Source organism: Nannospalax galili, unplaced genomic scaffold (genome assembly GCF_000622305.1).
Source record: "Nannospalax galili isolate Female #2095 unplaced genomic scaffold, S.galili_v1.0 scaffold260, whole genome shotgun sequence".
Lineage (NCBI taxonomy): Eukaryota > Metazoa > Chordata > Mammalia > Rodentia > Spalacidae > Nannospalax > Nannospalax galili.
Genome location: NW_008346259.1, coordinates 63,412 through 78,525, shown reverse-complemented (window position 1 = coordinate 78,525; position 15,114 = coordinate 63,412). Strand labels below are relative to the sequence as shown.

The 15,114-nt window shown below is 40.2% G+C and overlaps 1 pseudogene; it reads left to right on the top strand.

The window, feature by feature from the left end:
* The window catches only part of LOC103741739, a 111,137-nt pseudogene that overhangs the window by 79,586 nt on the left and 16,437 nt on the right, over window positions 1-15,114 (top strand).

The window sequence follows — 15,114 nt, the reverse complement described above, 5'->3', positions numbered from 1 at the left end:
TCCTCCTCCTTTCTTATTCTTGTTCTTTTTTTTAAGACAGGCTTGTCCTGTACCCCAGCTGGCCTGGAACTCCTTAGTAATTGGCCTGCTTGACATACAGTGTAGTTCCTGCTTAACAGAGCTTTCTTTAAGAATTTGCACAACTCTGAGTACTTTGAAGTCAATCTTTAAATATGAACAAGTTATAAATACAGACAAAAGAGCAATCTTCCCTACTGAATGAGCTCCCTGAATATTTCCATCCTGAGATGGTATATAGAAGATGTTAGTTCCACATGTGCTGTAAGCTGATCAGAACTGCTGGAAGAAAATGACTGGATCTAATTACATTTTCTTTGTGTTTATTACTTGATATAATAAAGCTTATTTTCACACAAAAAAAATACTTTTGCTCATGTACTCTTCAGAATTCACTTACTTATTATCTCTCTTTACCCCGTAAAGGGCAGATAGTGAAATTGTCGTTTTTCATTTTAGGATCCATTGACATTCGAGGATGTGTCCATAGACTTCTCCCAGGAGGAGTGGAAATGCTTAGATGCTGCTCAGAGGGTTTTATACAAGGAGGTGATGTTGGAGAACTATAGCAATCTGGTGTCTGTAGGTGAGGAGATTTTCTTGCAGAGTTTTTTTTTTTTTTACTATTCTGCATTCCTTCACTGATAACAGTCAACTTTGTTCATGTGTTAGTTTTGCTGATTAAGTCTTAGAGTCTTTAAAAATTAGTGTATTGGGAATGTCTGGGCATCATGAAGAGAATGTTTGTTTTATCATTTCTTTCTATTTCCACTTGTTAGAGGAATTATCCATCTTCACTATTTTTTTGGTATTAATTTCAGCCACCGAACATTACATGATATTGTAGCCAGAAACTTAAAGTTCCATTTCCATAGCTGCATTTTGAATCAGTGATAGAACTCAGCATATGAAAACTAAATAAATTCTATGATATTCTAATGAATCTGTCAGAAAATTAAAATTGGGAAATTACTTGGAGAGTCATCTCTTTTTCTCTATGAGTGGAATACAATATTTTGTTAAGAAATCAAGTACTTTCTAAAGAATCCAGCAAGCATCATGTGCCTCTGTCTTATACTCAGGTCTTGCTGTGTGTAAGCCTGTTCTGGTCTCCTGTCTGGAGCAAAGCAAAGAGCCCTGGAATGTGAAGAGAGGGGAGACTGTAGCCAGCCAGGTAGGTTTCAGTGGATGAAGGAGGGGTCCAGTTGAGAGGTCCTAAGTGAAGAAGGATAAAGACATGAAAATGGTTTTGCCATAGTCTGTTTCACTGCAAAGAGATTCTGATAATTTGCGTAATAACAATTTTACCAAGATTTGTCCTGTAGTAAATGTCAAATGACTTTTCTTTCATTTCACATTTATTATATGGAAATTACTAGTTTCAAATATCACTTCATTTAATTATTCATTTAATTTTTCCTTATCTCCCATGCCAACTTTTTTGCCAGTGCGAGAGTTTTAATAGCTGAAATTTTTATGTGTGATTTTCTTTCACTACATTTTTTGATATATAATTTTCATTGAATTTTTGTGCATTTCATATAAAACATAATTATCTTTATACCCCATCCACATTCTCAACCCCCATAGGTCCTCACCGGATTTTAAAGCTTATTGAATCAAGTTTTCTGGTGTTTTTTTTTTTTGTTTTTTTTTTTTTGTCCTTTTGAGACAGGGTTTCCCTGTAGCCTAGAACTCACTATGGAGACCAGGCTGGCCTCGATCTCACAAAGATCTGCTGACTTTTGCCTTCTAAGTGCAGGGATTAAAGGCAATGTGCCACCATGCCTGGCCAGAATCAAGTTTTTAAAATATTGTGAAATTAGTAAATTTTGTCTCTTTAGTTTTGTTTCTGCTTTAAAAATATTTGTTCCCTTCTGATTCCTAGTGATTTTCATTGTTTTACAATAATTAACATATTTCTTCCAAAAATGACTGTAAGTCTTTGAGAATCACTTAGAATATTTACATAGCATGAAATTGTATATTGTCTTCCCATTTTAAATAAGAATTTGTTAAATATAGTTGACTTTGCAAGTCATTGGTGAATTCTTTTGTTTTCTATCTACTATCGGTCAGAAAAGAGATTGTAAAGCAGTCATTGTGTATAATATTTAAGACTTTCTATTGCCCGAGATATAGTTTTGCCCCTCCTCAAAAGTTTTCTTTGACTTTAGAAATCTGTACATCCTTCAGTTGTGTGCGTGTGAGTCAGTCTAGGTTTCTTTGGGATGATGCTTTCTCATGATGCTCATGTGCTTGTTTCTTTATTCACAATCTTTGTGACTTGAGTTCATCATGGATAGGATACAGTTCCCAGAGCCTTTCATGGATAGGATACAGTTCCCAGAGCCTTTCATGGATGGGATACAGTTCCCAGAGCCTTGGTTTGGAGGATCTGCCTTGTTCAGGCACCTTTCTTCTCTCTAATTCTTGTCAGCCATGAGATGAGATTTCTTATCTCATCACCTTCCATTTCATTGTTCATCCTTGCCATTGTCTGTTAACCACAAAGTCCCACGGATACTGGACTGAAACCTTTACAGATGGAGCCAAAGCATAGTATTCTATCTGCTGAATAATTTCTCTCAGTTGTAGATCATATGAAAAAAATCCACAAAGTGCTGTGTAGAAACATGAGAGAAAATTAATTTTTGTATAAAATTCCAGTTTCAAAGGAGAAATAAGTTAAAATGATAGAGTCTACCTTAGTTATAACTGTATTTTCTGCTGACACAATAACAGGAGAATGCATATAATGTGCTCTGATCAAAGAATGCTACTAATGTGAAGAATGTACATGTTCACTACATAGCATGAATCATGCACAGTGTGTCTGTTCTTCAAACATTATGATGTACATCACAAATTCATAACACATGTCACAAAATAAAAGTAAGTAAATGTAATCAAAGAGCCAACTGTCATTATCTAGGGATTCTTCACCTTGGGAAATGTGACATGAGAGAATAATGGAAAATTTTTGAACACAGCTTTTTCTCAGGTATTTGCTATTCTGAGTTTGTGTTTTTTTTTCATGTTGCTTGTGGCTTGGTATGCAGAGCTCTGTCCATATTTATCTGGGCTTTCTAAATGATTTTCTTCTGATTGTATATCAATGTATTTCTACATTTTTCCATATATTTTCTAAACTATTTTTATTGGATAGATTTTCTCACTTTAGTTTTGATTTCAGCTCCTTTTACTCCATAGATTTTTATTTTTATTCCCTTGAGTGTTTCTCAATGTTGGAAATTTTATTCATGCTTATTACATGTGTTTTATATATCTGGATGTGCGATGGTCTCAGCCTCATTCTCCATATTGAAATGCTGTCTTCTTTTTCTGCTTTGCCTGGAGAAATCAACTCTTAGAAGACATCACACAATGTATAATGCAGAGAAACCCTATAAATGTGAAGAATGTGATAAGTGTTATAGTCAAATGTCAAGTCTTAGACTACATCAGGCAATGCATACTGGAGAGACACCCTATACATGTGAAGAGTGTGACAAGTCCTTTATCAAGGCCTCACATCTTAAAAGGCATAAAAATATTCACACTGGAGAGAAACCCTACAAATGTAAAGAATGTGATAAGTCTTTTAGTCAAATGTCAAATCTCAGAACACATCAGAGAGTGCATACTGGAGAGAAACCCTACAAATGTGAAGATTGTGGCAAGTCCTTTAGTCAAAAGTCAAGTCTTAGAAGACATCAGACAATTCATACTGGAGAAAAACCCTACAAATGTGAAAAATGTGACAAAGCCTTTGCTCACATGTCAATATTTCAACAGCATCAACGAATACATACTGGAGAGAAACCCTACAGGTGTAAGGAATGTGCCAAGGCCTTTACTGAGAACTCAACACTTAGAAGACATTACAGAATTCATACTGGAGAGAAACCCTACAGATGTAAGGAATGTGACAAAGCCTTTACTAAGAGCTCAACACTTACAAGACATTACAGAAGCCATACTGGAGAGAAACCCAGTATGTGAAGAAGGTACCAATTCCTTTACTTTGATGTCATATTTTCTATTACATTAATGAAATCATACTGGAGAGAAACCCTACATTTGTGAAGCATGTGGCAAGTCTTAGACAATGTCACATCTTAGAGTAAATCATACTCTAAGTACTTGCGGGAGAGAAACCCTACAGATGTGAAGAATGTGACAGGTGCTTTACTGAGAGCTTGGTACTTAAGAATCATTACAGAATTAATACTAGAGAAAAACCCTATAAATGTGAAGAAGGTGACAGCTACTTTACTTGACTGTCAAGTTTTCAATCACATCATCAAAATCATATTGGAGAGAAACCCTACAAATATAAAGACTGTGACAAGTGTTTTAATATAGAAATATGAATCAGATAGTAAATGGCACTTAGGTTTGCAGTCATCACCCAGAAGTCATCATCTGAGTTATAAAATGTTGTGAACTGTTTTTATAAACTACAGATTAAATTTCTTTATGACCTATCTAGTCTTGATCCTGCTGTGCTTTGATACTGCAACAGGGACAATATACTATACATGAATTGTCGAACAAGAAGGGGTCATTCTTCTCTCCTGGCACCTGAACAAGTGAACAGTTAGCACTGAAAGGTGCTTTGGCACCTTAACCCTAAATCCTGTCTTAAACCTTCTTACTTGAATGTTGTAGTTTCTCATGATTGTTTTGATACTACATTACCTCTATATGTTATATGTACATGATATATAATAATAAAATTCCTTTATTCAGAAATAATACAGCCTGGCCCCAAAGTAAATCTGCTTCAGCAGTTCACTTTAGTTTTCTTCTTGATTCTTATCCTATACAGTTAATTTGTTGTTGCCTGGGTATCCCATAGAGATATATGGAGACACATAACAGAAGGGCTCCTAATGCAAAAGTGTTACCTGTAATCCACACAGTAGCACTGAAGCAATTTTAGAAAGAACAATGGATGCTGCTGCAGAGAAACCTTTCACAATGTCGTCTGTGTACTTGACCACAACACAGGTATAGAGGCCACCAACAAACCAGACATAATGTGTGTAACCACAGAAAAATCTTTTAATTTCAGCTTTGATGAGTAGGTACCAACTAGTATCACAACTATCCCCGATGAATACATTTGAATGTTTCTCACCCAAAGGGAAGTATCTGAACTCTTTAAAACTTTTTCAAAATAAACTCCTGCAAATCCTGAGTGCAATACACTAATAGCTATAGCACCAAACCCCAAATAATGAATTCTGTTTCATGATGTTCATAGCTTGGGTTGGCTTCCACTGTATGTGTGTGGCCCCACCACACTTATTGGTTCCATTCCGACATGGCTGAAGGGGTAATGACACTTCCTCAACTTCTCTTAAAAATGACTAAAAACATTCTTGATTTGAAAATCCGCCAGACTTATGTTCCATAAAGACACAATTACTGATAACATGATATTAGGGAGTAATTTTTAACAGAGGAATTGAGGTTATTTGGCAAAACATGTTAGAATATGAAAATACTTTTGATCTGTTTGTCTCATGGAAAATTCATATAAAAATAAAAATATGATCAATTTTGGAGAAATTATTACTCCAATAAAATTCCAAATAAGAATACAAGAAGAAAGATGCTGGGCAAGTTGTCAAGTCTCCAAAGAAGAGACCCACACTGGAGTACATTTGGGGAACACGGATTACACTCCAAAGGCCTTTCAAAAAATGTAATAGTAGAGAACATTGTGTTAGGCATAGTGGTAGTATGTGTGGTGGACATGGGGATGGGCATCAAATTATAATCAAAATACATTGTTTGCAACTCTAACAGAATTATTAGAAACATTAAAAAAATAAGTCAAAGGGTGGCAGAAATGGCTCAGTTTTTAAGAGCTCCAGCTGCCCTTGCAAAGGATCAAGTTTCAGTTCCCAGCACCCACATGACAGCTAACAATATTTGATAACTCCACTTTCAGTGGATCTGATGTCCTCTATAGACCTCCATGGGCATTGCAGGATACCGGACACCTACCTACATGCAGGCAATAAACTCATACACATGAAAACATAATAAATGTAGCCAGGCATGGTGGCACACTCCTTTAATCCCAGCACTCGGGAGGCAGAGGCAGGCGGATCTCTGTGAGTTCAAGGCCAGCCTGGTCTACATAGTGAATTCCAGGACAGCTGGGTCTACAGGGAGACCCTGTCTCAAAAAGACCAAAAGAAAAAAAAAGTAGTAAATGTATTTTGTAAGTCAGAAGGAGTAATAGGAAATGTACAGACCCCGTAATACTTATATGCAATCAGACTGGTGGTTTCACCAGGTACCACAGGTCACAAGGACTTCACTGACAGTCCAGTTGTCCACTACCAGTCCTTTGGAGACAGGAGTTGATCAAAGAAGCCAGTGGGCTAACCTAAGGACTGTATGGCTGGTAGTTATGACTGATCTATAATAATGGGGCTTACCCTGTGAAAACCCACATGGCACCCAACAGATAAGAAGGTAGGTATTAACCTGTGTTTGGTGGATGCAAAGGCCAGTAGTGGCTTCACAGATGACTTGAACATGGAGGGATCAATAACATGACAGAAACCCAGTGGAGATTTGGTCTCTTGGGAAGAGATGTAGAATGCTTGCTAGGAGTGTCCACTGTGTACTCAGACATTGCTCACAAGGTGGCTACTAGAAACATTGCCTGGGTTGATCAGAAAAGAGAAGCACATGGCAAGTTGACTGCGTAGGGCCACTTCATCTGTCTGAAGGTTGTACTTATACACTTACTGCTGCTGACACAACTAAAAGTATTTTCTGCGTTGACCATACTGCCCCAGGTTAACCAAATGGCAACCCCCTGGGCTTTGACCCTTTGTGTGGTGCATGACAGGCCTTATGATGTGCGAAGCCACCAGAGGTTACTTTTCTGACACCCAAGTCCCAGCTTGGGCTACCCAGATGGACCTTGAGTGGTAGTTGCATGTGCCATTCCTCCAAGCAATTCAGGAATGACAGGTAGAATGTTATGTTAAAAATCAAAGTGCAAGGGGCCAGAGAGAGGGCTTGGTCACATGGCAGCTAGCAATGGTCTGTAAATCCAGTTCCAGGGAAATCTGACTCTCTCTTCTGACCTCCCTGGACAACCCATGGCATGGGTGCACTTACATATATGTGGGCAATACACTCACACACAAAATAAATACAAATAAAAATTAAGAAAGTCAGCCAGGCGTGGTGGTGCACGCCTTTAATCCCAGTACTCGGGAGGCAGAGGCAGGCAGATCTCTGTGAGTTCAAGGCCGTCCTCATCTACATAGTAAGTTCCAGGACAGCTGGGGCTGCAGGGAGACCCTGTCCCAAAAAAGACAAAAAAAAAAAAAAAAAAAAAAAAATCACTGTGCAGGTAAAACAGATCCTCAGTTCATCAGGGGGTGAAAAGGTCAAATTCAATGGAGTGGAGGTATACTAAATAGTAGTCTCAGGATGGTGGGCTGTCATCATTAGATGTTCTGCTCCAGAAAGAGTCAGCTTCCTTGAGGATTGTCTCTAAGAAGGAGGATCACTTCCTCATGCCATAGTTGGGGCCTCAGGGGCAGTTGTTTTCTGCACTAACAGTGGTACAAGACAAAGAGACTTATGTGTGAAATGAAACTGAGGTACAACTTGGGTGAGGTACACTGTTGGTTAGGATTTGTGGCTCCCTGTGACATGGGAGTACAGCATGATGTTCAGATACAAGTTTCTGTAGTGACAAAGTGGCCAAGTTCATTCACCCTACAAAGGGCTCTGTATCATGCTTGCATGGTTATAAAAGGTGCTTTAGTGCACCAATATCACCCACTTTGTACATACCAGTCACCCCAATAGATGGGCTGTCTCCTGCTCAGGTCCTGGCAGAGACTGTATGTTATGTTATCATCAGCCAGGGAAAAGTGTCACTAGCAGCCACTATACTGACAAAAGATGAGAAAGGGTCCTGCATCCTCTCCAGATAGTAGGGACTTGCCTGTAACGATTTCCATGTCTGCACTGCCTTTCTGTGTAGCATGACTACAGAGAAAAGCATTTTCGACTGGGTACATAGATATTCCCAAGCTGCCAATGTGTCCCACTACTGTGTGAACTTGGCTGATGGTTTGCTTTCATGCATATATACCATTAACCTTTTCAACTTGAACTACTTGGCTACCTCAGGACCACCTGACTAGGAACAAGAGTACTGACAAGCCAAGAGAACCTCCTGAAATAGGATTATCAACAGCAAACACAGCACCCAAGCCAAAGATATGATGTACTATTCCAAATGAATGAGGATGGGCCTGGGTAAAGTGGTGGAGCTAAGTACTACAGCACTACCTTGTATAAAACAACATGGTATGAATGCGGAATGGGATAAACACCTCTGTACTGCATGCTAATATCACAAACACCACAGCAACCAAGTAGTAGAATGGGTGTCCCTACACTGGGACCATCCGAGTACTGCACTCTCCCATGATTATTTGGGTCTATGAGCAGAGAAGCTGCTTGTCCAAGTGACTGGACTGGGCTTTAGGGAAGATTTCCTCCACAGTCCCCCAGTCACTGCACAACTGGGATATTCTGTACTTCTGGTGGCAGTGGTGAAAGAAATGCTCTCTGTGGTGCTTTTATCCACTAGCTGTGTTTGGTCTGGGGGAAGTGTTATAGATATAAGAATATCAGTAAATGCCCAGCAGAGCACATCGCATGTGCACCTAACCAGGTCCATAAGACTCATCTTTCTCATGGTGAGATAGCTCAGATAAAAAGGTTGCTTTATAAAGTAAAATGGCCTTAGATTTGCAGGTAGCTACCAATGGGGAAACTGTGCTGTTACTCACCAAGTGTTTATATCCCACATAGAAACAAAGAAACAAAACATCAACAAAAATCCCAGCTGCCTTACACGAAATAAACAATGAAACCAGTCTACAGCAATGGTGGGAAAGAGCATATTCATTCCTCAGTGGACATCCTAACCTTAGGAGGTACAGCCTGCCTGTTGGACATATCTTTGTTTCCTGTATTATTACTTGCACTATGGTTCCGAGGAGTGTCCTTTGGGTCTGTTCCAACCAAGAACCTTGTGTCTAAAATAGGTGAGATGAAGGAAGTCAAGTCTATTGAGGGACAGGTAAAGATTGAGACAGCATGGTGGTCATGTGGACACAGAGAATGATTTAGTCAATAAGACCACTAGTGGATGTCCAGGAACTAGGAATAAATAGTGAAGGTGCACATTATGTAACTGTACACATGAAGAGGCCACTTTTGTGTGATTTCCTATAAAATCTGCTTGGGACCAAAGGGTGGACACAAAAGCAAAACTCTCACCCCAAAAGGGATGAGAGATTATTCTGGAGCCAAATTTGAGTGTGGCCTGGGAAGGTAGATTCAGGTTACCCAAATTCCATAATCCAATATAACAGTTTCATGAAGTTTTTATAGTAACAGTACAAAGAAAAACAGAAGTCACTTTTCCCATAGGTTGGCAGAAGCATTAAGAAGATAGATAAAGGAAAAGAAATCTTAGCTATAGACTCTAAATGCTTTCTGATGGCAATCAACATTTGTTTATTGGAAGCTAGTGGTCTGCTCAATTAATGCATTCCAAAATGTTTTGAGCTGGTAGTCACAGAATGTTAAGTTAGAAAGAAAGGTGCCAGGGGCTTGAGAAATGGCTCAACAGTTAAGAGCACTGACTGTTCTTATAGAGGACCCAGATTTGAATCCCAGCACACTTATTGCAACTAGCTACCACGCTAATGGTAGAGATAATGACACCCTCTTCTGTCCGGGCATTACATGATACGGATGTCCATGGGTGCAGTTACATATCCTACCTTATCCTCTTTAAGTTCATTCAGGTGTTTTTTTTTTTTTCCTTCTTTATACTGCTGAAGAAAAATTAATCCAGTATGGAACTAATGAACTATGACCTCAGTATAACTGTTCTGTGTGGTACTAATAAGTACTAATAAATGCATTTGATATGAACCCTATGGGCTCCTAATAATAAGCCTAATAATAAGTGTGCTTATAAGTGTGATATATGCAGGAATAACAACTTTGTGACAGTGCTTTTAAGGTTTTAACCTTCTAAGCCTCTACTTTAGATCAGTGGTAGAAAGCTCTGTGAAGGAACTTCCCACTCCAAGCTTTAAGCTGTCACAGGACAAGACAGACAAAATGACAAAAACTGTAGTCTGTGAGTGCCTTGAAGAATCCTGCCTCTTGCGATGATCTTGCAGAAATGTTAGCTGCAATGTGTCTTATCTGTTCAAATAGCTGAGATTGTTCTGGCATCAGCAATTCAGCAAGTTACTGGAAATGTCAGAATCCTTGCCCACAGTTGCCCAAAATACCTGCTTTTGTAGAAAGGCTGACTGTTTAAATTTCCTATAATAACCTAAAGGGCACCTATACCTTGGTGCTGGAAGTCTCAAATCCACCAAATGATTACTGCTAAGAGCTGAGGTGAGAAATCCTACAAAACCCTGTATGTATTTCTGGTCCGTGCCTCAGTATCTCTGGAGCAGTTAGCCCGAGTGTATCCAAGGATAAACTTCCTCTGCTACCTGAGCATGGTTTGATTTTTCTCCCCTGTCCAGGTTAGTGTGGAACTCCCTGCATGTATTTATAAGCGTTCTTTTTGAGTTCTGTATTTTAGATTTCTTCTAAATTGCTCTCTTAGGGAACACTGCTATGGAATTGGTGCTCTTTCTTTGGGGGAGCATATTTTCTTGGGTTTTCATATTTTTAGTATTTGAGGAATGGGCTCTGGGCATCTGTATTTAAGCTGTTTGTTATCTTTTCCTGAGTTTTTTATCCCAGGAGGATGGAATTTCAAGGTGAGGTTTCAGACTGGGTGTCATTGGGGGTGTCTCAAGAAGACAGAAACCAGGCTGGGGTCTAGGTGGGGGGGGGTGTCTTACTAGGTCCAGGTGTAGTCTAAGCCCACAGCAACCCTGTAAAGAGGCTGGGACTGGTTCCAGGGCTAGACTGACAGCTGGAGACACTTCACTGGCATCTAGAGGTGCGTGCGAGGGGCGGGGTCCGAGTGCATCAGGGACAGTCTCCTGGGTCAGAGAGACCCAAAGAACCCAAGTGGAGCAAATACTGTGTGGTTAGAGAAGGGGTGTGGCATGGGCAGACTTGGAAGAGTGACGTAATCGAACCTCAGGTGGAGTGGGCGGGACCTGAGCAGAGGCCTAGAGGCGCGGAAGTCTGGCGGGACCCTGGGGACTTCCGGCCTAGAAAATTCCACCTAGAGACCTCGGGAGCGCTCCACTCGGGAGCAGGGTGGTGCGGAACCGGAGACGGGCGGAACCGGACCGGGTCTTGGTGGATGCGAAAGTTCACAGCAGCCACAGGAACCACGTGGAATGGTTGGCGCAGAGCTGGTGCGGGTCGGGTCGGGAGGGACCGGAATGTCAGAGGAGAGTGTGGGGAACTGGAGGCCTCGGGACTCCTGGGCGCGGTGTGGGACCCTCCGCAGTCAGCGTTGGGGCCTCGGAGCAGACGCAGGTCCTGGTAACTCACCCGGGATTTCAGCGTTGTTCTTGCTTACTCTACAGCGAGGATTGCAGGTCTCAATTCGGTTGCAGATATTTGGATACTTGGCCTGTGCATCCTCTTAGACTTAGATTAATAAAGGTTATTACATTCAGGTAATTTAAGACCATATGAGCTGAGACGAATCCTGATTTTTATTATCAATTTTATGGTTTCCACAATGTTCTCATAAAAATAATCACATACACTATTTGCTTTTTTGATGGTTGTTTTGTCTGGGTCTCCTGTAGCCCCAGCTGGCCTGGAACTCAGTATGTAGATAAGGCTGGCCTGGAACTCATCGAGCTCCACTTCTGCCTCTGGCTCTGGCTGGGATTAGAGACGTGCACCACCAAACCCTGCTTATGTACACTATTTGAATTAATGGGCAATTTTTCCTCCCCTTGCTCTTGTGGAAAAAAACAAAGCTCTTCGAGTTTAAGTTCATCGATACATTCGGACTTCTATGTCTTAATTTTCTGTATCTAAGGAAATGGCCTTTGGACCCCCTGTCTTGATATCCCTAGAGAGCTTGTTAGAGTTAGTCACAGAAGGAATGATTCTAGAATGTATAGAATCAGAACATATATTTTAGCAGACATCCACAGTTATATTTGTAAGCATTAACACTTAAGAAAAAAATTTTTAATTCCCCCTTAATGTTCCATCTGCAATATATAATTTGTGATATAAATCCAGCATTAGAATTAGTATTCCATGTCTTTAGTCCAATTACTCGGGAGGCAGGGGCATGCAGATCTCTGTGAGTTCAAGACCAGTCTGGTCTATGTAGTGAGTTCTAGGCCAGCTGGGACTACAGGGAGATCCAGACTCAAAATGACCATTAAAAAAAATAGTGTATGTGATAATTTTATGAGAATATTGTGGAAACCATAAAATTGATGATAAAAGTCAGGATTTGTCTTAGTTCCATTTCCACCCTGGATCTTTGGCTGAGCTGTCAGTAGAAGTGCAACCTGAAGAAGCTCTGTAGATATCAGTGTTCTGACAGGATGTTCCAATTGGGGACTCATAGGTAGAATTCTCTGTTGTGTTTTCTCTTTATCTATTGAGCTCACTACTGTATTAGAAATCCAGGTACTTTCTAAAGTCTCAAATCATGAACTACCCAGCACAGGCATACAAAGGTGCTAGAGCACTTGGTGTCTTGTGCATTAAAGCTGTGACCACTGGGATCCTGGGGGTGATAGTTATGAAACACTTTCAAGAGGCAGGTGGTCCTGAGGGACACACCCCTGTGTACTTTGTTAGTGTGGAAAAAAGGTTATCATCAATTATTAGAAATTAACATTTGTGAGACATGGATTCAGGCATCCATAAATTAAAATACAATCTTATAGCATAGGTTTCCACCTGCTTTTTTAATTTTTTGAGACAGGGTCTCCCTGTAGCCCCAGCTGTCCTAGAACTCACTATGTAGAGTAGGCTGGCTTTGAACTCATACAGATCCACCTGCCTCTGTCTCCTGAGTGTTTGGATTAAGGTGTCGGCCACCACGCTTGGCCAATATTAAATTTAAAAAATGTTTTATTTGTTATTTTTATTTTATGTGTATTGCTTGCATGTATGTTAGTGCACCCATGTCAGGCAGCGCTCACTGAGATCAGATTGAGGGCATTGGAAATAGAGTTACAGGTGGTTATTAGCTGAAATGTGGGTGCTGGGAACTGAACCTGGGTCCTATGTGAGAGAAGCCATTGCTCTTTACTCCTGAGCCATACAGTGCCTTAATGAAGAAGAACAATATGTATTTAGGAGGTGCAATGTGATATTTTGTTCTCTACATACATTTTTTGAAATTGACTATTAAATTAACACTATGAATACTTCATGAATTCTGATATTAAAATGTATATATGGGAAGAAATGTCGTAAACTATGTTCAAGACTGAAAAGTGCCTAATAAGCCCAATTACTATAAAAATTATTTATTTTATTTTATGAATAATAGTGTTTTACTTGCATGTATGTAGGTGCATCCCTGTGAGCAATACCTATGGAGGCCGGAAGACAGTGTGGGACCCATGGAATAGGTGTTAAGCACAGTTCTTAGCACCATGTGAGAGCTACAAACTCAACCTCGTTCCTCTGCAAGAGCAGCCCGTGTTCTTGAACTCTGAGCCATCTCTCTAGCCCCAAGGATAGACTTTTAAAACTCATAATGAACGACTCCTGAACCTCAGCCTTTACAAAAAAGAACTCTAACTTGTGCTTCACTCACAGATTCTGTCTTTGAAGGTAAGTAGAAGCATCAGTGCTGTTTCAATGAAGTGTTGCAGGTAGAAGACAGTGAGGCTGGGGGTCAGCTGCCAGTGCTGCTGAAGGAAAGCTTAGTGTAGCCTCTATTCCAAAGGATGAAAACCATGTTACTCTGCCTTCTTTAGGTAAGGAGGTGAGGCGGCTACATTCTCATGAATGTAGTAGGAATTCTTGATCTTATTGGCAGGGCGGGCCACTCGGTTGCAGGAAAGCAGAAACTTCTATGGGGTCTCCATGTTGAGCTCTTTCTTCCTGTGCATCTGCTGTGATGGCGGACAGTGAGAATGGCCTGTTAATTTTCTGAGGTGCTTCTTCCTCTTGTTACGTTGGCAGGTGAAGTGGATTTTCAGGGAAATGAAAGGAAGTTTCTCAAAAAATAAAAGAGAAAACTGTTCATGTAAGATTGCCTGGAAAGGAAACTCACAGAAGGAAGAGACAGATGGCTTTTTTTCAGGTAAATATATCTGGGCATGGACCCTGTGCAGTTTCTTTATCAAAATGTTTAGTATTTTGAACTTGTAACCTTTTCTGTTCAGATAGTATCTATGTAGACCAGGCTGACCTGGATCTCACAGAAATCCTTGTGCCTCTTCTTCTGGAGTCCTGGAATTAAAGTCTTCCACCGTCATGCTAGGAGCACATTAACGCCCTTAAATTTTTTTTTTTTTTTTTTTTTTTTTTTTTTTGAGGTAGGATTTTCCTGTAACCCCCAGTTGGCCTGGAATTCTCTTATGTAGACTTGGGCTGGCCTCAGAGCGCATACAGAGATCCACCTGCTTCTGCCTCCTGAGTGCTGGGGCCTGCTAAGGACCACATTAACTCTTTACATGTGTATCACTATGTAGCATAGACACCTGTCCATTCTGTCCTCTAGTGTTTATTTTCTCCAGACTAATACAATGAATTTGTGACCAACCATCTCAAAAATGTTTCTGAGGTGGTAGGTGAAAATTGAAACATGCCAGTCTTCAATTCCTGAGGATCGACTTGGGTCCTCACATGCCACCGTATTGTTGTTTGACCTGTACATAAAACTGATATTTTTGTTTTATTTTATTCAGGTATTGTATTACTTTGCTCAACATATTAATCCCACTGACATCACAGGCCTGATGAAATGTGCTGCTGGGTTTGTTGACACCTGTATTCTTTTGTCTCCTGGAAGTTGATTCCCTTGGTTGAGCTGCTCTGCACCAAATCCAGACTTTGACATCATTGTTTTTAATTTATTTGGAGTAAGGTTTTTTTTTT